Raw genomic sequence first — 26,252 nt, 5'->3', positions numbered from 1 at the left:
CGAGATTGCTCTAAGTTATAGATTACTTAAACAAGAGGAGGGGGAAAAGGGGGTCCTTTAAATCTGGAAACAAAAACATTAAAGTAATCATTGTTCCATTCGAGTTTTAGAAATTTTCATTCAGTGCAGTGTTAGATCTTGGTTACCAAAAACCTATATTCTAGAGTACTTATCGAATTCCTTTTTCATGAATCTCTTTGAGGATGAACATTTTTTGTAAAACTATCAGAGTAAAACAGTAATTGTAAATGATGAAAAACTAAAATGGCCACAAAGATCTGATAAGAGTTTACATACACATTACCCCCCCAAATTGATGCAATTAACAAGTAAATGTGGTTATTTTTGGGATGTACATTTTATTTTATTTATTTATTTTTTAAGATTTTATTTATTTGTCAGAGAGAGAGAAAGGAGGAGCAGCAGGCAGAGGGAGAAGCAGGCTGAGCAGGGAGCCTGATGTGGGACTCGATCCCTGGACCCTGGGATCATGACCTGAGCTGAAGGCAGCTGCTTAACCGACTGAGGCACCCAGGAGTCCCTGTTTTACTTTTTTGAAGGATTTTATTTATTTGTCAGAGAGAGAGAGAGTGAGAGCACAAGCAGGGGGAGCTGCCAGCAAAGGGAGCCTGATGTGCGACTCATTCCCAGGACCCCGGGATCACGACCTGAGCCAAAGGCAGATGCTTGCTTAACTGAGTGAGCCACTCAGGTGTCCCTGGGATGTACATTTTAAAATGATGAGTGGTAACATTATACTGGAACATATCAGAATTTTAAGAAGTCCATTATTTTTTTTTTAAACACTTTCCTTTTTTTTTTTTTTTTTTAAAGATTTTATTTATTTATTTGACAGAGATAGAGACAGTCAGCGAGAGAGGGAACACAAGCAGGGGGAGTGGGAGAGGAAGAAGCAGGCTCATAGCGGAGGAGCCTGATGTGGGGCTCGATCCCGTAACGCCAGGATCACACCCTGAGCCGAAGGCAGACGCTTAACCGCTGTGCCACCCAGGAGCCCCAAGAAGTCCATTATTTTTGAAACATGTTAACATATGCCTATACAAATACAGTGAAAGGCTCAGTATTATTTTTTTTGCTTTTTTTATTTTATTTAAATTCAATTAATTAACATATAGTTATTATTAGTTTCAAAGGTGGAGTTCAGCGATTCATTGGTTGTATATAACACCCATTGCTCATTACGTCCTGTGCCCTCCTTAATGTCCATCACCCAATTAACCCATTCTTAAATTCCACATATGAGTGAAATCATGATAATTGTCTTTTCTCTGATTGACTTATTTCACTTACCATAATAATCTCCAGTTCCATCCACATTGCAGATGGCAAGATTTCATTTTTTTGGATGGCTGAGTAATATACCATTGTGTATATATATATACCACATCTTTATCTGTTCATCTGTCGGTGGACATCTGGGCTCTTTGCATAGTTTGGCTATTGTAGACATTGCTGCTATAAACATTGAGGTGAAGGTGCCCCTTTGGATCACTACATTTGTATTTTGGGGGTAAATACTTAGTAGTGCAGTTGCTGGGTTGTAGGGTAGCTCTATTTTTAACTTTTTGAGGAACCTCCATACTGTTTTCCAGAGTGGCTGTACCAGCTTGCATTCCCACCAGCCGTGTTAAGAGGGTTCCCCTTTCTCCACATTCTCGCCAACATCTGTAGTTCCCGACTTGTTAGTTTTAGCCATTCTGACTAGTGTGAAGTGGTATCTCACTGTGGTTTTGATTTTGTATTTCCCTGATGCTGAGTGATGTTGAGCATTTTTTCATGCGTCTCTTGGCCATTTGTGGATGTCTTTGGAGAAATGTCTATTCATGTCTTCTGCCTATTTCTTTACTGTATTTGTTCTTTGGGTGTTGAGTTTGATAAGTTCTTTATAGATTTTGGAGACTATCCCTTTATCTGATATGTCATTTGCAAATATCTTCTCCCATTCTGTTGGTTGTCTTTTGGTTTTGTCAACTGTTTCCTTTGCTGTGCAAAAGCTTTTTATCTTGATGAAGTCCCAATAGTTCATTTTTGCCTTTGTTTCCCTTGCCTTTGGAGACGTGTCTAGCAAGAAGTAGTTGCGGCCAAGTTTACAGAGATTGCTGCCTGTGTTCTTCTCTAGGATTTTGATGGATTCCTGTCTCACATTTAGATCTTCGATCCATTTTGATTTTATTTTTGTGTATGATGTAGGGAAGTGGTCCAGTTTCATTCTTCTGCATGTGGCTGTCCAATTTTCCCAACACCATTTGTGAAAGAGACTCTTTTTTTTTTCCATTGGATAATCTTTCCTGCTTTGTCAAAGATGAGTTGAACATAGAGTTGAGGATCCATCCATTTTTAAAGCTCACATACCATTAAACAGTTATTTTACCTAAAAACTCTTTTTCCATTTTCACTCATCTATCTGAAAAATTTCATAACTAACAATTAGATTTAGGTTACAGAAACTTCATGAGACATTAGAGTCAGCCATCAAATTTCACAGCAGAGATAACATGACCTTATTTGACTAATAAACCCAGGTGGAATAAAAGTTGCATATTTGTATTATATTCAGTGTTGATAACTCTGAGACATGTCTGTCTTAATTAAACCAACAGGCTTGTCAAAAACAACAAAAAGCCCCCAACAAACTTAAACTAGATTTTATTTATCAGAGATTATCCCAGATTATGTGAACTTGAAACACATTTGGGTTAGTTTACTTCATTTTTATAAGCATTTATTTTTTTTAAGCCAGTTAATTTTGGCAATATCATCCAGAGGTAGAAAAGTGTCATGTGTATATATAGATACACATAAACATACAGATACAAAAATCTTATACAGCTTTTATTTTAAAAAGATCTTAGCCTTGGGTTGCCTGGGTGATACATTTGGTTGAGTGCCCAACTCATGGTTTCCACTGGGATCATGATCTCTGGGTTGTGGGATAGAGCCCTGCGTAGAGCTCCGCATTCAGCCCTGAGTCTGCTTTTCCTCCTCCCTCCCCCTCTGCTCTTCCTGCTGCCTCCCCATGCTTGGGGTGCGCGTGTTCTCTCTCTCTCTCTCTCTCTCTCTCAAATAAATAAATAAATAAATAAAATCTTTAAAAAAAAATCTTATCCTTTCAAGAAACTAAAAAGAATACAGAATACACAACTAAAAAGAATAGCTGGATCTAAATTGTGTTTCTGGCAGATGGACTAATAATCTAAGTTAACCTGTTCAGGTGGGCAAAGTGTTTTTTTTTTAATGAAATACTTTTATTTGCATGCTGTAAGGATCCTTTTAGAGCTGTTTTTGAAGTCATTTTGTCTTTTAGATGCTTCTGCATACCAAAGAAAGGATGCAATCCATTGTCTCTGAGAGATTTGGGATCTGCTTTCTTAACATGGATTTATTTAAGTCAGAGCTTCCCCCAAATGGCCATTACAATTCCAAATTACCCAAAAATTTGCCTATTTTTTCAGAAAGGCATAAGGTGCTGGTCCAAGGACCATGTGGAATCTGTCTTGTCTTCGGATATTTTAACTACGAGGAGTGCTGTTTCCCAACAGCTGTTCTAAAACACTGGAATCACGTCTTCCCCCTTTTGAACAGGATGCGTTTCTTACATGAAGCTTCAGCAAACAGAAATGAAACAGAAATAGAAAAGAGTACTCACTAGGGTAATCCCTTCATAAAAACAAAAAGGAAAAAGCTTAAAGGATTTGTAGCCAGAGAGCTTAAATGCGAAGATAGCAGAGCTTGGATCCAGGAGAGACCCGCAGACTTTGGGGTCATTGAGAAAGCAGTGAACTCCTTGGGTTCTGTGGGTACCAACACTTGTTTGCTCACCAGCCTTGGAGTTGTTGGGGGCTTCTCTGGATCGTACTTCTGATCATCAAGTAATGTTGACTCAAAATAAAACAGCCAGTTATTTTATCAGCAAAACCGGTTTATTTGGGAATAGTAGAGGAATTGCAATTCAGGACAAGCTAGTCATGGTAAACGATAGGCAAGTCTGGAGAGCAGAGGGGAGGGGAACATTCTTTTATAGAGGTAAGGAAGGAGTTTGGGACGGCTGCTATAAACAAAAAGTCTGTTGTAATAAATTGTGAGTTGAAAGTGTAGTGGCTTTTCATTGGCTGAGTTGACAGTCTCTTATTGGCTGGGCTGTTGCTCTTGCCATCATCCTGCTGGGGTAGTAAAGTAGGCTTCTTGTTGGGAATGCAATGTTTAAGTCTGTTCCTGTTGGGTCTGCTGCAAAGGCTTGCAATGAATGGTATTGTGTAAGAGCTCCCCCTTCTGGCCTCCTGACTCCATTTTAAGTGAGGTTTCTTTTATTTGGTTTCAAAAAATCTAAAATCTTTCTAAATGATTTACATGGCCCACATTGCATAATATGGCTCCTCTCCATCTGTCCATTCTTACTTTGAGCATATCTCCCACCATCTCTCTCTGTTTCAGTCACACTGGCCTTTTTTCAGTTGTTGTAACTCTTCGCTGATCTCTGTCTTGTTACAGACTCCCCCTTCCCCATTGCCTGGTTAACTCCATTGTATCCTTAAAGTTTTCACTTCAGGTCACTTCTTCAAAGAAGTCTTTGCTGACTTCCTCAGAATAGGTTTCCATTCCTTATACAGGACCGTTAAAATTTCTGTTCTACATTTGTTCTGTAAGTTCTACAAGGGTAGTAATCATGGATTTCTTGTTCCTTACTGTATTCTAAGCACATTGCAATGTTTGACATGTAGCAGAAGCTCACTAAATATATTTAAATAAGTAAATCATTTATGATTTTTTTCCCTACTTAGTTTCAGAAAAGCCTTAAGGTTACTTACAGTAATAAATACACATAAAAGAAGATGATTAAAGATTTATTTATTTGAGAGTAGTGGGGAGGGGCAGAGGGAGAGAGGATATTAACTCTGCACTGAGCATGGAGCCCATTGTGGGGCTCTGTCTCATGCCCCTGAGATCATGACCTGAGCTGAAACCCCCGAGTGGAATGCTTAACCAACTGCACCATCCAGGCGCCCCAAAAGAAGATAATTAAGAGAAAAATGAAACAAAACGAAAGATCTAACTTAGGAGGAGAAAAGTTTGATATGCCAAGTATCTGGTATGAAACTGGAGTCAGTCAGTGGCTTAAGTTGAGGAAAATGATGACTTGGAAAAAGCCATTGGATTTATCAGGAGCTAACTGGTATTTTTAGAAAGTAGTTTCAGGGCACCTGGCTGGTGCAGTAGGTGGTGCGTATGACTCTTGATCTTGGGGTTGTGAGTTTAAGCCCCACATTGGGTATAGAGATTAGTTAACAATAAAACCTTAAAAAAAAGTAACAAAATGAAAAGTAGTTTCAGTAAGGTTTTGAAGGGTCAAGAAGAATTCAGAAGTAAGCAGTAGATATAAATAACATTTGAAAAGTGAATTTGTGATTTAGCCAGATACGTGTCTGGGTTCTTAAAATATTACTTTCAACTTATTATTTTGGAAAATTTAATTTACTTAATTTGTTGTATAGTAAACTGCCCAACATGGGGCGTGAACTCACGCCCCTGAGTCCCAGATTATGTGAACTTGAAACACATTTGGGTTAGTTTACTTCATATTTATAAGCACTTATTTTTTTTAAGCCAGTTAATTTTGGCAGTATCATGCCATGCTGTACCTGACTGGGCATGCTCTACCAACTGAGCCAGCCAGTTGCCCCTATGGAAAATTTTAAACATACAAAGAAGCAGAGAAAATACGGTCAAGAGCCCATAAACTATTACTCAGCTTCAATAATTATTGACTCATGACTTATTCATTTATAGCACTTATTGCCTCCTCCACACCAAAGTGGGTTGAAGTAAATCCCGTATATCTTGTCATTGTAAATATTTTGGTATGACTGCTTAAGGATGAGAACCTTCTTATTGGTACGTTTTTAACATTAATGGATACAGTTTCCCACAGAAGCCTTTACTTCTAGGATTCTTCTTTCTTTTTTTGAGAGAGAGAATATGCGCATGCAAGCTGGGTGGGGTGGTTGGCAGAGAGGAAGAGAGAATTCTAAGCAGCGCTGGGCGTGGAGCCTGACTCGGTGGCTCAGTCTCATGACCCTGAGATCATGACCTGAGCCAAAGGCAGATGCTTAACTGATTGAGCCACCCAGGTGCCCCTGCTTTCCTTTCTGTTACATGTTTTTTGAGACTTAATATTTCAGGATCTCTAGATCATCACTATCCAATTGAACTTTTGCAGTGATGGCACTGTTCTGTATTTGTGCTGTTTAATATGGTTTGGTAGTTCAACTGAGAAACTGATTTCTAAATTTAATTTCATTTTGATTCATTTTATTGTAAGTAGCCTCATGTGACTAATTCATCCTGGATCTAGACTTAACCATTCTCTTAAAACTGAAGCATATTCCTTCAGAAATGTATGCATGTACACTTCAAATTATCTGCATATTTAAGGTTAATTAAATTGATTATAATAGGGAAATAGAGAATGTGATGATGCTTAGATTTAGACAGATTATAGGGCACTTCTGGACTAAAGATATTTTAATCTGTAGTATTTAAGCCTGCATAAAATCTGCTGTTAGGTCTTTTAGATCTCTGTCCTTGGTATTTAGCATAATGTCCTTCATATAGGTGACCATAAAATAATGAATCTCTCCAGTCATTAGGAAGCTGAATACGTGAGTCTTTCTTCTTTTTTTTGTTTTTGTTTTGTTTTGTGTCTGTTTGGTTTTTTGGTGCTCTAGGTAAGGAGGTCTTTCTTTAAGGTGACAGAAGCATCATCACATTGACATTGAGTAAATAGGAAAAAACTAGATGACTACTAAATTCACTACTCATTTGTAAAAACTTTCTTTATCAAGTTGTATAATATGAAACATTTCTTTCTTTTGGCCTGTGAAACTTTTTTTTTTTTTTTTAAAGATTTTATTTATTTATGTGACAGAGAGACAGCCAGCGAGAGAGGGAACAGAGCAGGCGAGTGAGAGAGGAAGAAGCAGGCTCCCAGCAGAGGAGCCCGATGTGGGACTCGATCCCGGAACGCCGGGATCACGCCCTGAGCGGAAGGCAGACGCTTTAACGACTGCGCTACCCAGGCGCCCCCGGCCTGTGAAACTTTTATACCTAATATGATATGGGGGAAATGTCTTAGAGCAGGAGTTGGGAGAACTGAACTGTGTGGTCTTTGCTCTGCCACCTTAAAAATTATGTGTTTTTAAAGAGTTCACTTTAACTTCTCTATGCCTCATTCCTTACATGTAAAATGAGAAGAATCTCTCCATCCCCGTATATAGTATGGACTGCATAGATGGTCCTTGACTGTTTCCACCCACCACCTTACTGTTAGCGCTCTCATTTATTTCTACATACTGAATATTCACAAAGCTTCCAGAAATTGAAAGTAGTTAACTTCCCACAAAAAAATTGAGTACATTTAGTTTTAAATGAAGCATTCCTTTTGTACTCTCAAAATTCTTTAGTTGAACTTATTGTCTCCAAAACTTTGTACATTTGTTTTTAAAACCTGTGATAGTGAAATAATTACTCTTCTATGTAAACAGACTAAATAGTTACTTCAACCTCAATCTGATCGATCAATCTCTCTGTTTTTTTTTTTTTTTTTTTTTTTTAAGAGAAGGGGGGTCAGAGGGAAAGGGAGAGAGAAAATGTCAGGCAGGCGCCATGCCCAGTGCAGAGCCTGATGAGGGGCTCAGTCTCACAATGAGATCATGACCTGAGTCAAAACCAAGAGTTGGATGCTTAACCAGCTGAGCCACTCAGGTGCCCCTGATCAATATTATTTTAAATACTATGATAATTTAGTTTTATTTTTCAGAATTTTTGGGTTTATAGCCTCCAATAAATTTCTGTTGTTTAAGGCATTCAGTTTGTGGTGCTTTGTTACAGCAGCCCTAGCAAAGTAATACGGTGCTCAGTATCCCTTTGCAACCGAATATAGAACTCCATATAACACCTCCTCACAACTGTACTGAAAAATGTATTTCTTGTCAAACCACTAAATTTTTTTGAATAGTCAAGACTACCTTAATTTTGTGAGTAAATCCGTGTTTTATGGTAATATATTTGTTTGCATACAAAATAATGTCAACTGACATTTGATTACTGACTACATACCAGGCCCTGTTTTAAGTACCCTACAATCCTAACTAATTTAATCCCTAAAACCAGCCCTATAAGCTCCTGGAGAAATGGTTGATTTCAGGCCTGGGGCAGGGAAAATACAAAATGAGCCTGGAGTGTCTTCTGGTGCCACAAAGTAGGGAAGTGTTTAAGAAAGAATGGGCGCTTATTGAAAGGGCACAGGAACCAATGTGAAAGAGCACCCAAAAGAGAAAGTTGGGATAATTTGAGCAAAATAAATAATAATGATATTACATTATAACCCACAGAATTAAGCATCCATGAATCCATAGTTAAATAAATAAATAAGAACCACTCTTCCTTATAGAAGAATTCTAGTTAATAAATGTAGATGGAATGAGGGAAATACAAAATCACCGTTAGAATACCACAGTAATAATTGTTGTAAGCAAGATCTTTTTTTTTTTTTAAGTAAGCGGTACATCCAACGTGGTGCTTGAACTCATGTCCCCAAGATCAAGAGTTGTGCGCTCTACCGTTTGAGCCAGCCAGGCGCCCCTGGCAAGATCCATTTTTGAATGCTAAAATTAGTGAGCCAAAGTTTGAGAAAACATAGGACATTTGTATAGTCTCAAAGTATCTCCCCCAAGATACTTATTATTTACAAGAGGAAAAATAGTAACTTTATGGTAGAGAAATTATGTAGAGATCACCATAACCCAGTGATCAAGGTTAACTTCAGAATATGACATCACGTTCCCTTTGTTATGATGCAGTGAGAAAGGCTTATCAGTTCCGTGGTAGTCTTGTCAAAGATTGCATGACCTCAATCTACTGAAAACATTAGACAAATCTAAATTGAGGGACATAAAATAACTGACCAGTATTCTTCAAAAGTGGCAAGGAAAACAAGGAAAGACAGGAAATGTCACAGATGAGAGGAGACTAGGGGTAGATAATATTGCAACTAAGTGCAGTGTGAGATCCTGGGTTGGATCTTGGAACAGAAGAGGGACATTAGTAGAAAAGCTGGTGGAACTCAAATAAGTTCTGTAGTTTAGTTAATAGCATTGTATCACTGTTAATTTCACAGTTTTGATAATTGTGCTATTTAAGAGTTCTCATTAGGAGAACCCGAGTGAAGGTATACTGGAATTCTCTGTACCATTTTTATAACTTTTCTGTAAGCTAAAAGTTATTTCCAAATAAAAAGTTAAAATAGTCCTATAAAATAGGTGCTACTGTTGTTCCCATTTTACTTTGAGGAAATTGAGGCACAGAGAGGGTTAAGGAATTGACCCGATTGTGTAAGTTTAGTAAATGGCCAAGTTGGGATTTCAACCCAGCAGTTTGGTTCTAGAGCTCCAGCAATAAAGTACTAAACTTTTAAAAAATATTATTACCTTTCCTTGATAATTTTTTAAAAACATTTTACTTATTTATTCATGAGAGACTCAGAGGCAGAGGCAGAGGGAGAAGCAGGCTCCCCACTGAGCAGGGAGCCCGATATGGGAGTTGATCCCGGGACGCTGGGACCATGACCTGAGCCGAAGGCAGACACTTAACTGACTGAGCCACCCAGGCACCCTCCTTGATAAATTTTATATAGGTGAAATATGTGCAGAAAATACAGGATGCTTAGATGTTCCCCAAACCACAGGTGGTGAAAAAACTAATCATCTCTGGAAAGTTGAGCTATATGAACTACATCTGTTAGATAAAGTTAAGTGTTTCTCAGGTATTTTGCAGACCTGGACTTTTGTAATTTATGTGGCAATTTTTTTTCTTGAGATTGATTTATTTACTTTAGAGAGAGTATGTGCCCCAGCATGAAGGGGGGGAGGGGCAGAGGGAAAGAATCCTCAAGCAGACTCCCCTCTGAGCACAGAGCCCAGGACCCTGAGATCATGACCTGACCCGAAATCAAGAGTTGGATGCTCAACCGACTGAGCCACCGAGGTGCCCCTGTATGACAGTTATTTATTTATTTATTTTTAAGATTTATTTATTTATAAGACAGCAAGAGAGCACAAGCAGGGGAAGCAGGAGAGGGAGAAGCAGGCTCTCCACTGAGCAGGGAGCCCGATGCTGGGCTTGAATCCAGGACCCTTGGGGTCATGATCTGAGCCAAAGGCAGACAGTTGTGACCTACTGAGCCACCCAAGCGCCCCCATATGACAATTCTAAATGCATGTAACTTAGAGTTGAGAGTACGATGAGAAACTTTCATTTTTAGTAAAGTTCAGTGGCTTTGATAAAATTTGCTTTGTTAATGATCATATTACTGAGTTATCAGAATCATTTCGAAATGCTGTTTATACAAAAGGAAATCACAAATTTATTTAATCATGGAATCAAAACGTTGTGATATTTAAATGGCAGTTGTTCAGTCTCATCAAGAAGGCAAAAGCACAACAAAAAAAGTTCTGTTTTGGTTTTTTTTTTTTTTAAGATTTTAGTTTTTTGAGAGAGAGCCGGAGTGGGGGGGAAGGTGGGGAGAGTGGAGGGAGAGGGACAAGCAAATTCTTCTGAGCATGGACCCTGACTCAGCTTGCTGAGTAAGCTCCCAGGACCTTGAGATCTTGACCTGAGCTGAAATCAAGAGTCAGATGCTTAATTGACTGAGCCACCCAGGCGCCCCTGAAAAGTCTTTAGGTTTGCAGTGATACTACACAAAAAAGATAATAGCTAGCTATTTTGCATTTCTAAGATCCGAACCAGAAGAGAAAAACTGAAAAAGTTGTAGAAATATTGGACTAATTTTGTGTATTTGGTTGCACAGGAGTTTTAGGTACAAATGTTAAAATAATGTTGAACAAAAAAATGAATAGCCACAGTATTCTGGATGAGATTAGTTAGGCTCTGATTGAAATTGTCATATAAAACTGCTTTATATAGAAGGATATAATGAATGCACTATTAGGGATTTTGAAAAGTGTTTTGGAGAAGAACATAAGCTTAGCTTAAAGAGCTTTGAATGAGTATAGAAGAAATGCAAATACAGTAGAAATGCTGTCTTAAAATTAAATATGTCTAATCTTTATATGAAAAGGAGCTATCTTAATTTCTGGAAGTCTTGTGTTCATGAATGGGTAGGAATATATGAAAGGGGGCTAAAATATATCTTTGGACAATGTAAAGGAGCCACCTAAGTGGACTCTACTCCCTTACTCTGGAATTTTGGGGTAACTTCAATATAAAAAGGATGCAACAAGTTGAATGATTGCTGACCCCATGAGAGATTGAGATCCTGATCTATTTGGAGATTCCTTCTTTAAAACAAAACAAAACTAACTTGAACTATAATATAAAAAAAAGTATTTTCTATACCTAAATGTTATATAACCTATATATATATTTTTTAAAGATTTTATTTATTTATTTGACAGAGAGAGACAGCTAGCGAGAGAGGGAACACAAGCAGGGGGAGTGGGAGAGGAAGAAGCAGGCTCATAACAGAGGAGCCTGATGTGGGGCTCGATCGCATAAAGCCGGGATCACGCCCTGAGCCGAAGGCAGACACTTAACTGCTGTGCCACCTAGGCACCCCTATATAACCTATATTTTAAGGTGTATTTATTGCTAGTTTAAACTCCATGCGAGCAGGGGCATCTGGGTGGCTCAGTTGTTAAACGTCTGCCTTCTGCTCAGGTCATGATCCCCAGCGTCCTCGGATCAAGCCCCTCATTGGGCTCCCTGCTCAATGGGAGGCCTGCTTCTCCCTCTCCCACTCTGACTGCTTGTGTTCTCTCTTGCTGTATCTCTCTCTGTCAAATAAATAAAATCTTAAAAAAAAACAAACAAGCAAACTCCATGTGAGCAAAGACTTTCATTTCCTTATTTCTTGGGACTTAAAAAAATTGGTGTGCTGTAAAATTTGTTTTATCAGAGTTGAAAGGAGAATGTTTGCAAGCTTTTTCTTTGTTGGGGTTTTAGTTTTGATTATTATCGCAATATCCAGAAATATTTTTCCAAAGTCAAACATTATTGCTTAAATTTTGTCACAGGGAGAAAAGTTAAGATATACGTAAGAGAGGGGCCCCTTGGTGGGGCAGTCGTTAAGCGTCTGCCTCGGCTCAGGGCGTGATCCTAGCGTTATGGGATTGAGCCCCACATCAGGCTCCTCTGCTATGAGCCTGCTTCTTCCTCTCCCACTCCCGCTGTGTGTATTCCCTCTCTCGCTGGCTGTCTCTCTCTCTCTGTCAAATAAATAAATAAAATCTTAAAAAAAAAAAAAGATATACGTAAGAGAGATTGTAGTAGTTTAGAGACTTAACCCATGATACAGATACTGTGTGGTAGAATCTTAAACTGTTGTTTCATCCTCCTACAAAGTGTGTGTTGTTTATTGTCCATAAAGCAAAACAAAAGGTATGATTTTTTATCTTTTGAACAGACCATCCTATGCTTACTTTCTTTTTTTACTCAATGACAACTTTTTCTTGGGGAGAAAATAATAGTTTTAGTGTAGGTAGATGTGTCTTACAGAAGTTTTTCCATTGCCTGAGTAATGAAGATAGGCTCTTGTTATTATATGGCATTGTCCAGAAAGGTAAAGAAATCCATGAACTGTAGACTTTTGTGTTTTGAGGTTTTTTTTTTTTATTAAAGACAATACGGCTTTTGTTTTGTTTTTTGTTTTTTTTAGATTTTATTTATTTATTGGACAGAGAGACACAGCGAGAGAGGGAACACCAGGGGGAGTGGGAGAGGAGGAAGCAGGCTTCCCGCTGAGCAGGGAGCCCGATGCAGGGGGGCTCCATCATGACCTGAGCCAAAGGCAGACGCTGAACGACTGAGCCACCCAGGTGCCCCTGTTTTGAGGTTTTTTGTTTTTTGTTTATTTGCTTTGCCTTTCATATTTAGGTTAATAATCTATCCGAAATTGATTTTGATGTGTACCGTGATGTAGATGTCAGGTTTAAATTTTTTCAGCATGGGTACATATTTATCCAAACATAATGTATTAAAAAACAGTGCTTTTCTTCATTGCTTTGCTGTGTCGGTTTTGTAATAATCACCTGTCTATAAATTAATTGGTCTGTTTCTGGAATTTCTGTTTTGTCAGTTGGTTTGTCTATCCTTGTAACATTACCAAACTTATAACTCATATAAAAATGGCTGATTTCCCAGAGAGCAAATCCTCCCTCTTTATTCTTTTTATTTAAGAGTGGCGTGGCTTTCCAATTCTAGAACTTTTGTAACCATGGGGGAGGTTTTTAAAATAGAACTTCAGTATGGTGACTAACATAACATAATAAAAAATTATTATTAAAAAAATAAAATAAAATAGAACTTCAATTTTTTTTTTTAAGATTTTATGTATTTATTTGGCTGAGAGAGACAGCCAGCAAGAGAGGGAACACAAGCAGGGGGAGTGGGAGAGGAAGAAGCAGGCTTCTAGTGGAGAAGCCTGATGTGGGGCTCGATCCCAGAACGACGGGATCACGCCCTGATCCAAAGGCAGACTCTTAATGAGGGCGCCACCCAGGTGCCCCAAGAACTTCAATTTCTTTAGTAGTCATAAAACTATTAACATTTTTTCCTTATTTTCTTGTTTTTGTAGGATTTTGAACATTTCATCTAAGATTTCAAATTTATTAGCACAGATTATTCATATTGCTCTTATGTTTGCAGGATCTGTAATTATGGTTCATTAATTTCTTTTTTTTTTTAATTTCTAATACTCATCTGTATCTTCTCTCTTAATAAGACTTGGTAGTGGTTTATAAATTTAATAATTTTTTTCAGAGAACTACTGATCAGCCTTCTCAGTCTCCTCAGTTGTGTGTTTTCTATTTCATTTCTGCTCTTTAATTCCTGTTTTACGGTTTCTTTGGCTTTATTTTGCTGGTTTTTTCCAACTTTTTGAGCGATATATATGCAGCTTACTGATTTTTTTTTTAGCTAATGCATGCTGCATGTAAGTGTGCCTATTGTATAAATTTCCCTTATGTCTTTATTATTCAGTACAAAATACTTCTAATTTCTTTTGGGATTTCTCTTTTGATCTATTGGTTATTTAAAAGTACGTTATTTCCAAAAAGGCGGGGGGGAGAAAAAAAGGGGCACCTGGGTGGCTCAGTTGGTTAAGTGTCCGACTCTTGATTTTGGCTCAGGTCATGATCTCAGGATTGTGAGATTGAGTTCTGCCTTGGGCTCCGTGCTGGGTGTGAAGCCTGCTTAAGATCTTTTTCTTCTGGGACACTTGGGTGGCTCGGTCGGTTAAATGCCTGCGTTCAGCTCAGGTCGTGATCCCAGGGTCCTGGGATCGAGTCCTGCATCAGGCTCCTTGCTAAGCTGGGAGCCTGCTTCTCCCTCTGCCTGCCTCTCCCCCTGCTGTGCACTCTCTTCCTCTCTCTCTCTGACAAATAAATAAAATCTTTAAACAAAACAAAAAGATCCTTTTCCCCCTTCAAAAGTTTTATTTATTTGAGAGAGAAAGTGCGAAGTGGGGGAGGAGCAGAGGGAGAGAGACAGGCAGACTCTGTGCTGAATGTGGAGCCACTCATGGGGCTTGATCCCACGACCCTGAGATTGTGACCTAAGCTGAAACCCTGAGTCAGATGCTCAACTGACTGAGCCACCTACTTGTCCTGAGCCTGCTTAAGACCTTAAGATTCTCTTTCTCCCTTTCCCTCAGCCCCTCCTCTCTTTGTGTGTCTCTCTCCCCACTCTAAAAATAAATAGAAATATATTATTTCCAAACACTTACGGTTTTTCTGGATTTTTTAATATTTTTCTTTTTAACCCTAATTGTACTCTAATCAGAATATATTTTCACTATTTTAAATTTTCTTGAGACTTTTCTTTATGGTCCATATGTCATCAATTTTAATAAATATTCCACATTTTCCTGAAAAGAATGTATTTTCTGGTTGTTAGGTGCTGAATTCTGTGTAAGATTACTAAGTCAGTTTTGTTAATCATGTGGTTCAGATATTCTGTGTCCTTATTGAATTTTTGTCTGTTCTTTTAATGAAAGAGGTATGTTGAAATCTCCCACAGTGGTTATGGCTTTGTGTATTTATTCTTCTAGTTCTTTTCATTTTTATGTGTTTTTGAGACTTTAAAATTAGGTATATACAAATTTGGAATTGTTGTATGTTCTTGGTGAATTGAACCTTTTATCATCTTCATTCAGGTGTTTCATTTCTAATAATGCTTTTGGCCCTAAAGTTTACTATGATGTTAATATAGGTATACCATTTTTCTTTTGGCTAATGTTTTTATAGTATTTGTTTTTTCTCTTTTTACTCTTCAACCTTTTTATGTTCTTAGGTTTCAGATGTGTTTTTGTGGTCATCTAGTTAGGTTTTGTGTTTGTCCAGTCTGATAATCTGTTTTTTAAATTGGAGCATTAGTACATTTACATTTAATATAATTACTTACATATTTGGATTTAAAGTAAATCTATCTTAATGTACCTTCTTGTCCTTGGTATTTCTTTTACTCTTGTGTTATTTGAATTTATAGTCTTTTTTTTTTTTTTTTTTTTAAAGATTTTATTTATTTATTTGACAGAGACAGCCAGCGAGAGAGGGAACACAAGCAGGGGGAGTGGGAGAGGAAGAAGCAGGCTCCCAGCACAGGAGCCTGATGTGGGGCTCGATCCCATAACGCCGGGATCACGCCCCGAGCCGAAGGCAGACGCTTAACAACTGCACCACCCAGGCGCCCCTGAATTTATAGTCTTTTAAAACTATTTCATATTCTTTATGTTATTAATTGTGAAGTTATACATTTTTTGCCCTTTATTGGTTACCGTAGAAATTGTGGCATGTTGCCATAACTTATAAAAGTCTACAGTCATTGATTTCTTTACCTTTCTGGACAATGCAAGGACCTTAGAACTCTAACTCTACTTACCAGTCCTCCTGACTTTACTTACTGTGTGTATTTTAAGTGTGTGTGTGTGTGTGTGTGTGTATATATATATATATGTTATAGACTGAGACATCCTTTTAGCAGACACCAGTCTTTGAAACCTAGGTTTGCTTTTTTTTTTTTTTTTATTAAAGCATTTATTTATTAGAGTACAAGCAGGGGGAACAGCAGGCAGAGGGAGAAGCAGTCTCCCCACTGAGCAGGGAGCCTGAGGTGGGGCTTGATCCCAGGCCCCTGATATCATGACCTGAGCTGAAGGCAGACACCCAACTGACTGAGCCACTCAGGCACACCTGAAACCTAAGATTCTTGGAGTGTATTATGTTAGGAATTACTTTATCACTTCTAAAATTCTGTCCTAAATTAGTGTACTTTGGTCTTCTAGAGGCCCAGTAATTAGTTTCTTTAACCTTTAATAATAGCCTTTTTTAAAGCATTCTTTTTATCTTTGATGTTCCAATATTAATCTTTTTTTTTTTTTTTTTTTTTTTTTTTTGCTGGTGAGAGGGTTTTTTAATGTGGTAAAATATATTCTAGTCCCCTCTTACCCACGGGGTATATGTTCCGGGACTCTCAGTGGATGCCTAAAACCCCAGATAGTACCAAACCCTATATATACTACATGTTTTTTCCTTTACATATGTACCTATGATAAGGTTTAATTTATAAAGTAGACACAGTAAAAGATTAACAACAGGGGCGCCTGGGTGGCACAGCGGTTGAGTGTCTGCCTTCGGCTCAGGGCGTGATCCCGACGTTGTGGGATCGAGCCCCACATCAGGCTCTTCAGCTATGAGCCTGCTTCTTCCTCTCCCACTCCCCCTGCTTGTGTTCCCTCTCTCGCTGGCTGTCTCTATCTCTGTCGAATGAATAAATAAATTAAAAAAAAAAGATTAACAACAATAACTAATAATAAAATAGAACAATTATAACAGTATATTCTAATAAAAGTTACATGAATGTGATCTCTCTTTCAGAATACCTTATTGTACTGTACTAACCCTTCCTGTGATGAAGTGAGATGATAAAATGCATATGTGGTGAAGTGAAGTGAGGTGAATGATGTAGTCATTGTAATGGAGCATTAAGCTACTATTGACCTCCTGATGATATATGTAAGGAGGATCATCTGCTTCCAGAATGCAGTTGACTTCTGGTAACTGAAATGGCAGAAAGTGAAACCATAGATGAAGTGGTACTAATGGACATAACAAAATTTAGCATTTTAACTATTTCTAAATATGTATTTCAGTGGCATTAACTATATTCACAGAGTTGTGTAACCATCACCACAATTTTAGAACATTTTCATGACCTCCAAAACAAACTCCATATCCCTTAGCCATCACCACCCAATTCCCCTACTCTCCCCTTATCCTTAAGCAACCACTGATCTCTCTGTCTCAATGTAATTGCCTGTTCTAGACACTTCATATAAATGGAATCCTATCTTATGTGGTCTTTTGTGACTGGCTTCTTTGACTTCGTATAGTATTTTGAAGATTTGTCCTTGTTGTGACATGTAACAGTACTTCGTTCCTTTTTATGGCTGAATGATACGCCATTGTTTGGATATGCTGTGTTTTGTTTCATTCATCAGATGATGGACATTTGGCTTGCTTCTGCTTTTTGGCTATTGTGAATGTTGTATCCCATATATTATAATATTTTAATTATCATTCAGTCAGATTATTTTAAAATTTCCTTTGTGATTTCTTTTTGAACCCCTAGGTTGTAAGTACATTACTTTATTTCCAAACATTTTGGGACTTTCTAGATATCTTTTAGCTAAAATTTCTTGTTCAGTTTCACTGAGGGCAGAAAACATATATCCTGTATGATTTCACACCTTTAAATTTGTTGGTCTTGTTTTATGACCCAGCACTTGTTTTCAGTTAGGGAATACCTAAATTCTAGGTTCATGGAGAATTAGCTTCACTCGTCAGTGAAATCTTAAGATTGTTACAAAGAAGACTGCCTTCTAAAATGCTTTCTAAGAATTGTTTATGTTCACTAAGCCTATCCAGTCATATTAACCAATTTATATTTATTAACCATTCAGTGATATAGGATTATTATTATACTTCTTTAGATGAAACTGGGGCACAGAAAGATTAATTAAACTACAAGTTACATAGATGGTAAAAGGTGGATTGGAAAACAGGCAAATCCATAGGAGTAGGAAGTAGATTAATGGTTGCCAGGGACTAGGGTTATCGGGATTGACTGCTAATGGATATGGGATTTTTTTGGAGTAATGAAAATGTTTTGGAATTAGGGTAATGGTTGCATAACTTTGTGAATATACTAAAAACCACTACATTTTGCTCTGTAGAGGGGTGAATTTTATGGTATGTGAATGATATCTCAATTTTTTTTTTTTAAGATTTTATTTATTTATTCGACAGGATAGAGACAGCCAGCGAGAGAGGGAAGACAAGCAGGGGGAGTGGGATTGGAAGAAGCAGGCTCCCAGTGGAGGAGCCCAATGTGGGGCTGGATCCCACAACGCCAGGATCACGCCCTGAGCCAGAGGCAGACACCCAACAACTGAGCCACCCAGGCGCCCCTCAATTTTTTAAAAAAGGAATAATTGGGATTCCAATCCAGAAATTGCTTTTTCAAATACTGTTTATTCACTCAGTAGTAGACTTTTTTTGGTGGGATAGGTTCAGTATTAGAAGTAAAATCTCATCAGAAAGACTATAATTTAGAGTTAATTCTTTTATGGCTTATTGCAAATGTTCTTTTCTGGTTTGTTCTTAAAGAATTCAGGAACCCCATGTATAAATGGAGTTACACACACACACATATTTATTATTTATTTTTAATTAAAATTTTTTTTTCTTTTTTTAAATTTTATTAGTTATGTTAGTCACCATACAGTACATCATTAGTTTTTGATGTAGTGTTCCATGATTTATTGTTTGCGTGTAACACCCAGTGCTCCATGCAATGCGTGCCCTCCTTAATACCCATTACCGGAGTTATAGATTTACATTTATTTCATTTTAGCTGTATTCTAGATAAGATTTAAAAAATAAATAAAGCTCTGCAAGTAGGCCCTCTCATATAGCATAGCTCATGGTGCTTGTTACAGACTTGTGATACCATCTACTCTCTCTCCTATAGCTAGCTAACCTCAACTTCCAACCTCAGCTTTGAAGTCATTTTTTTCTGGGAAGTTTTCCCTGACCTTCCAGCCATATAGAAGACTGTTCCCACCCACAACATTCTGTGCATACTTCTACTGACTTTTTCTTTTCTTTCTTTTCTTTTCTTTCTTTCTTTTTTTTTTTTTGTAAGTAACCTCCATCCCCAGTGTGGGGCTCAAACTCATGACCTCAAAACTGAGAGCCTCATGCTCTACTGACTGAGCCAGCCAGGTGCCCCAGGTGCCCCACTTCTGTTTGTTTGTTTGTTTGTTTTTATCACACTGCAGTAATTTTTTCTGTCCCCCCCCCCCACTTAAACTGAACAGAGACTATGTTTTTGTTTTTGTTTTTTAATCTCAGCATTTGCATCATCCCTGGCATTTCTGTGTGCTCATTAAAATGAAGAAATAGGAATATGATCTTTTCTTATATTTGCTTTGGGCTACAAATCTTTAAAAGATTGAGCCCTACCATTTGGATTAGATTTCATCCCTAAATTGTTTGCCAGTGGTTGTCAGTAGAGTAAAATGGAATAGGAATCCCACTGAGATCATTATCATCCCTGGTCTTTAGAGAATTAGAGTATATAGTATTTTGCAGATGGTCTCATTTTAGAAATGTTTTTATAAAATGTTGGGAATGGGCTGGAATTTCTGTTTTGTTTCTGGAGGGGCATTAAGGCAGCATTGTAAGTGACATTGTAATTTTTAGAAATTACTTATAAATATATGCATCAGAATGGGATATTTGAACATTTCATTGTAGTCTGCTAATCCAAAGTAAGCTATTTAGAGAGTTATCTTTTGAGTGAATATATACCTTTTTGTATTTAAAACTACTTTTTTTTTTTTTTTTAAGATTCATTTATTTATTTGATGGGTGTCTGGGTGGCTCAGTTGGTTGTCTGCCTTCAGCTCAGGTCATGATCCCAGGGTCCTGGGATCGAGTTCTGCATTGGGCTCCTTGCTCAGTGGGGAGCCTGCATCTTCTCCCTCTCCCTCTATTGTTCCCCCTGCTTGTGCTCTGTCTCTGTCAAATAAATAAAATCTTAAGATTTATTTGAGAGAGCAAGCATGCATGTGTGTATTCGCGTGCATGTAGGGAGGGACACATGGGGAGGGAGAAGAAGAGGGAAAGAATCCCAAGGAGACTCTGAGCTGGAACCCGACCTGGGGCTTGATCTCAGGACTGTGACCTGAGTGAAATCAAGAGTCTGAAGCTCAGGGCGCCTGGGTGGCACAGCGGTTAAGTGTCTGCCTTCGGCTCAGGGCATGATCCCGGCGTTATGGGATCGAGCCCCACATCAGGCTCCTCCGCTATGAGCCTGCTTCTTCCTCTCCCACTCCCCCTGCTTGTGTTCCCTCTCTCGCTGGCTGTCTCTATCCTGTCGAATAAATAAATAAAATCTTTAAAAAAAAAAAAAAGTCTGAAGCTCAAACCAACTGAGTCAGCCACCCAGGTACCCCTAAACTGTTTCTTTATAAAGAAATTCAGGAGACATTAGTGTTAGTATGGATTAACCAAAAGTCATATAATATGGAATAATGAAAAATGATACATAGACATTGTAATTTAAAACATTTAAATTGGCATGTATTTGCTATTCTGATATAGGGACAAAATTTTGTTTCTTCTTGGGTCTGTGATTATATTTCAGAGTCTTAGTTGCACAAACCGTATCAGTTTAATTTCTTTTAAGGAGAGTGCATATTTAAGAGTTGAGAAGAGGGGTGCCTAGGTGGCTCAGTCGGCTTAGTGACCAACTCTTGGTTTTGGCTGTGGTCATGATATTGGGGTTCAGCAATCGAGTCTCATATTGGGCTCCTCTCAGTGCAGAGTCTTCTTGTCCCTCTCCCTCTACTACAAATTGGGTGGCTTAACAGAAATTTATTATCTCACAGTTCTGGAGGCTAGAAGTCCCAAGTCAAGTTGATCTCAGGGTCATGAATTCAAGGCCCACATTGGGCATGGAGCCTACCTAAAAAAAAAAAAAAGTCCCAAATCAAGTTGTTAAGAGGGTCATTCTCTGTCTGAAGGCTCTGTGGAAAAAACCGTCCCATGCTTCTGTCCTGGCTCATGGTTTTCCTTGGGTTGTGGCAGTATAATTCCAATTTCTGCCTCTGATTTTACATGGCCTTCTTCTCTTTGTGTGCTTCCTCTGTGTCCCCATGTCCAGATTTCCCTCTTCTCTCTTTCTTTTTTTTTTTTTTAAGATTTATATATTTATTTGAGAGAGAGAGAGAGAGAACGTGCATATGCACGGAGGGAGGGGCAGAGGGAGAGGAAGAGATAAAATCCTAAACAGGCTCTCTGCTCTGAGTGTGGAACCCCTCTGGAGGCTTGATTTCAGGACCCTGAGATCATAACCACCAAAATCAAGAGTCAGATGCTTAACTGACTGAGCCACCCAGGCACCTCAAGATTTATCTTTTCTTATAAGGACACCAGTGATTGGATTAGGACCCACACTAATCCAGCATGACCACATTTTAACTTGATTATATCTGCAAAGACACTATTTCCAATTAAGGTTATATTTCCAAGGTTCTTGGTGGACGTGAATTTGGGGGATATACTATTCAACCCAATACAGTAGTCTTTTGGAGAGGGAAGAGGGCAAAGTTGGGATGTTTATGGATTTGGGGGTCTGATTTAAGGTGGTAGTTTTTGTTTTTAAAGATTGATTTATTTTTCAGAGAGAGAGAGAGTGGGAGGAGGGACAGAGGGAGAAAATCTTCACGTAGACTCCCTGCAGAGCATGGAGCCTGACGGGCTCAATCTCAAGACCCATGAGATCATGACCTGAGTCAAAACCAAGAGTCAGATGCTTAACTGACTGAGCCACCCAGGCACCTCTAAGGTGGCAGTTTTAATATGGGGGCTTGATTAGGATTGGTTAAGTATTGTGATACAGTTTTAAGATTTGTGGGCTTAACAAAGTGAGGGTTTTGTGATAAGGTTCAAAGCATCTGTGAGAATAAACATCATTTGGTGGTATCTGTTGACAAGATGAACAGTTTCATGTTCCTTTGAATAGACTTTGGGGAATTTCCTGAAGGAATAATAGTTATTTTCCTAGAGAAGAATTTCCTGGAGTAAAGTCAGATTGATAACAGTAGAATGGTAAAGTTCTGTTTATGCGGGCAGTAAGCCTTGTGAGTGCAATTGGTTTCAGTTTTTAATCCCCAAATACTATCATAGAGCTTCAGTTATTAACAATTTGCCAATTCCTGTTTTATTTCTCTTACCCACTTCCCTCCCTACATCCCTTCTTCCCTTCTTTGCTCCCTTTTTCTGCCATACATAATAGACATTTATTAACCATTTATTAGCACACAAGAATAGAATAGTTCATAGGTCTATGTAAGCTCGATAAAGTCTCTGCTTTCTGACCTTTATCTTGATCTTACCCAACTTGAATGAAAGATTTACTCAAATGGATGTGACTATACTTCAGAGCCAGGATACTGTTACCCTTACTGTTGGTACCAGCTAACCAGAGTCTTGTGACCCACTGTTTAGGGATGAGACTGTTTAGGTATCAAGCCATAGGTATAAGGACATGCTCTGAGGCTTGTTAGATTTTTTTTTTTTTTTAATTTAGGCATAATATAGCGAAGTGTACAAATCTTTGAAATTTTTTTTTTTCAAGATTTTATTTTCTTGGGGCACCTGGGTGGCTCAGTCGTTAAGCATCTGCCTTCGACTCAGGGCGTGATCCCAGCGTTCTGGGATCGAGCCCCACATCAGGCTCCTCCGCTGGGAGCCTGCTTCTTCCTCTCCCACTCCTCCTGTTTGTGTTCCCTCTCTCGCTGGCTGTCTCTCTCTGTCAAATAAATAAAATCTTAAAAAAAAATTTTAAAAAGATTTTATTTTCTTTAAGTAATCTCTGCACCCAGCATGGGGCTTGAACTTCCAGCCTTGAGATCAAGAGTCACATGCTCTACAGAATGAGCCAGTCAGGTGCCCCTGAAACTTTTTATTTAGGGATTGTGTATATATATGCTTTATCTTTGTTGATAAACTTTTTATTTTGGATTAATTTTAAACTTACAGAAAAATTGCGGACAGTGTAGAGAGTTCCCATTTACCCCTTAATCGGTTTACCTCTTTTAGCATCTTATATTACTATGGTACGTTTACCCAAACTAAGAAACTAATATTGGCATATTACTATTTACAGCTGAACTGTAGACATTATTTGGATTTTACTAGTTTTTTTCATTAATCTCCTTTCTCCAGGATGCAGTCCAGGTGCCTCATTGGTTTTTTCTCATTTCCTGGGTTTCCTCTGGTCTGTGATAGTTCTGTCTTTGCTTGATTTTAAGTCTTGAGGCCAGGTTTCCTTAAGAATATTCCCCCAGTTTGGGTTTTTCTGTTGTTTTTCTCATGTTTAGACTGCAACAGAAGTGAAGATGCTTCTGTGACAATATATCAGGGGGTACATAAAATCCACATACATGTATATACTTGTTATTTTTTTAAAAAGTACATATAATGAAGCATTTTACCTTTTTTTTTAATTTTTATTTTTTTTAGGTTTATTTATTTTAGAGAGTGCATGCAGTGGGGCGGGGCAGAGGGGAGAGAGAAAAGCTCAAACAGACTCCCCACTGAGCGGGGAGCCTGATGTGGAGCTTGATCTCAAGACCATGAGATCATAACCTGAGCCAAAACCAAGAGTCAGATGCTGACTGAGCCACCTCAGCGCTTGTTTGTTTTTGAAGACTCTTAAAGTGTAACATCCAGTAAAGGGCAAGAAAAGGACAAATCTTAAATATATGACTTGTTGAAAAGTTAACATATTCATACATCCTTGTAACTACCACTCAGATCAAGATAATAGGTCATTTCTAGCATTTGGAATTTTCCGTGGCTCCCTTTTCCAGTTAGAAACTTCAGAAATTATGACTATTTTGACTTCTATCTCTGTCGATTAATTTTGTCAGTTTTGAACTTCTTATTAAGTGGAATCATACAGTATATATTCTTTTGTGTCTGGCCCCTTTTACTCTGTAATGTCTGTGAAATTTGTCCATGTTGTTGTACATATGAGTAAGATGTTATTTTTGCCTGTGTAATACTTCATTATGTGACTGTGCCACAACTTATCTATTCTGTTGATAAAATTTGGATTGTTTCTGATCCCTGGCTATTGTAAATAAAACTGTTAGGAACATTTTTGTACATTATGTTTTTGGTTCAAGTACCATGGATTTTTCTTTCTGAGTTTTAGTGTATATCTTCTTGAATAAATGTTTTGTCATTTGCTTTATGCCTTCAGGACTGTTTCCAGAGATTTTAAATTTTGTTTTGTTTTGTTTTGCTTGAATTCTTACCAGTTTCATTGGAGAGTGGGTGTAAGTAGCTCCTTACAATGTCATGCTGGAACTATTTCTGTCACGTATCTCTCAATCTGGGCTTGCCTTTTCACTCTGTCTCTAGATGAACAGAAGTTTCTAATTTTGATGAAGTTCATCTTTTAAATATTTTTCTTTGTATTACTTTCTGAGTCCTGTTTCAGAAATCTCTGCCTCCACTAGCACATAAAGATAGTGTCCTGTACTTTTGAAGCTTTAGGGTTTAAGCTTTTACAATTAGGGCTATGATCCATCTTAAATTAATTTTTTGTGTATGGTGTGAAGCATTGTAGGGGTCAAGGTTCTTTTTTATTTTCCATTCATATATTCAGTTGTCCCTTCCCCACTGAATTCCGTTGACACCTTTGTCATAAATAAAGTGGCCATATGCATGTGGATCTGTTTCTGGACTCTGTTCTACTGGCCTGTTTGTATGTATATATATATATTAATACCACATTGTCTTATTTCTAACTGTAGCTTTTTTTTTTTTTAAGATTTTTATTTATTTGAGAGAGAGCACGAGCAGGGGGAGGGACAGAGGGAGAGTGGGAAGCAGACTCCCGCTGAGCAGGGAGCCTGACGCTGGGCTCAAAGGATCTGGGGACCATGACCTGAGCCAAAGGCAGATGCTCAACCAGCTGAACTACCCAGGCCCACCTAGAACTGTAGCTTTATAGTAAATCTTGAAATCTGGTAGTGTAAGTCCCTCAGTTTTATTCTTTGAGATTGTCTTGGCTATTCTGAGTTTCAACTTGCTTTTTTGTTTTTAATTTCTAAAAAAAAATTTTTTTAAAAGATTTTGTTTATTTATTTATTTAAGAGGGAGAGACAGAGCACAGCAGGGGGAGAGGAAGAAGCAGGGTTCCCCCTGAGCAGGGAATCTGATGCTGGGCTGTCCCAGGACCCTGGGATCATGACCTCAGCCGAAGGCAGACACTTAACCCGTTAACCCGCTGAGCCATCCAGGTGCCCTGAAGTTATTTGCTTTTATAAATAGGCTTTTGAATCTGTTTGTCAATTTATACCAAACAAACTAGCCAAATCCTGCCTTTGGGGGGGGGGTATTGCATTGAATTTAGCAATATTGAAACAATGAGTCTTCAATCTTTGGACATGGTTTATTTCTCCACTTATTTAGGTCTTTTTAAAATTTCGTTCAGCAGTGTTTTGCAATTTTCAGTGTAGAATTCTTGCACATTTTTGTTAGATACCTAGGTATCTTTTGTTTGTTTGTTTTTAAGATTTTACTTATTTCTTTGAGAGAGAGAGCACAAGGGATGGTGGGGGGAAGGAGCAGAGGGAGAGGGACAAGCAAGACGAGCAGGGAGCCTGACATGGGGCTCTGTCCAGTACCCTGGGATTATGACCTGAGCCGAAGGCAGGTGCTTAACCAACTGAGCCACCCACGTGCCCTGGTATCTTGTTTTTGATACTCTCATAAACAGAATTTTTTAAATTTCTGTTTTCTGTTGTTGCTGGTATGTAAGAAATACAGTTGATTTTTGTATAGTGACTTTGTATTCTGGGCAATTCTAAATTTACTTACTTAAAAATATTGTACATTCTTTTGCATCTTTGGTCATGAGTGGTATTGGCCTATAATTTTCCTTTTTTATAATCTTGTCATTTATTTTTATTTGTGTAAAGATTTATTTATTTGAGAGAGTTGTGGGGGAGGGATAGAGGGAAAGGGAGAGAGGATCTCAAGCAGATGCCCTGCTGAGGGTGCGGGGCTCTATCCCACAAC

General features: G+C 38.2%; 1 protein-coding gene across 2 annotated transcripts in view; it reads left to right on the top strand.

Annotated features, from left to right (window-relative positions):
- RAB6A (RAB6A, member RAS oncogene family) overlaps window positions 1-26,252 on the top strand; it is a 76,054-nt gene that overhangs the window by 8,650 nt on the left and 41,152 nt on the right. The window lies entirely within an intron of this gene.

The sequence above is a fragment of the Ursus maritimus genome, unplaced genomic scaffold (genome assembly GCF_017311325.1).
Source record: "Ursus maritimus isolate PB19 unplaced genomic scaffold, ASM1731132v1 scaffold_16, whole genome shotgun sequence".
Lineage (NCBI taxonomy): Eukaryota > Metazoa > Chordata > Mammalia > Carnivora > Ursidae > Ursus > Ursus maritimus.
The sequence above is the reverse complement of the archived record's forward strand: the minus strand, read 5'-3'. Positions and strand labels throughout refer to the sequence as shown.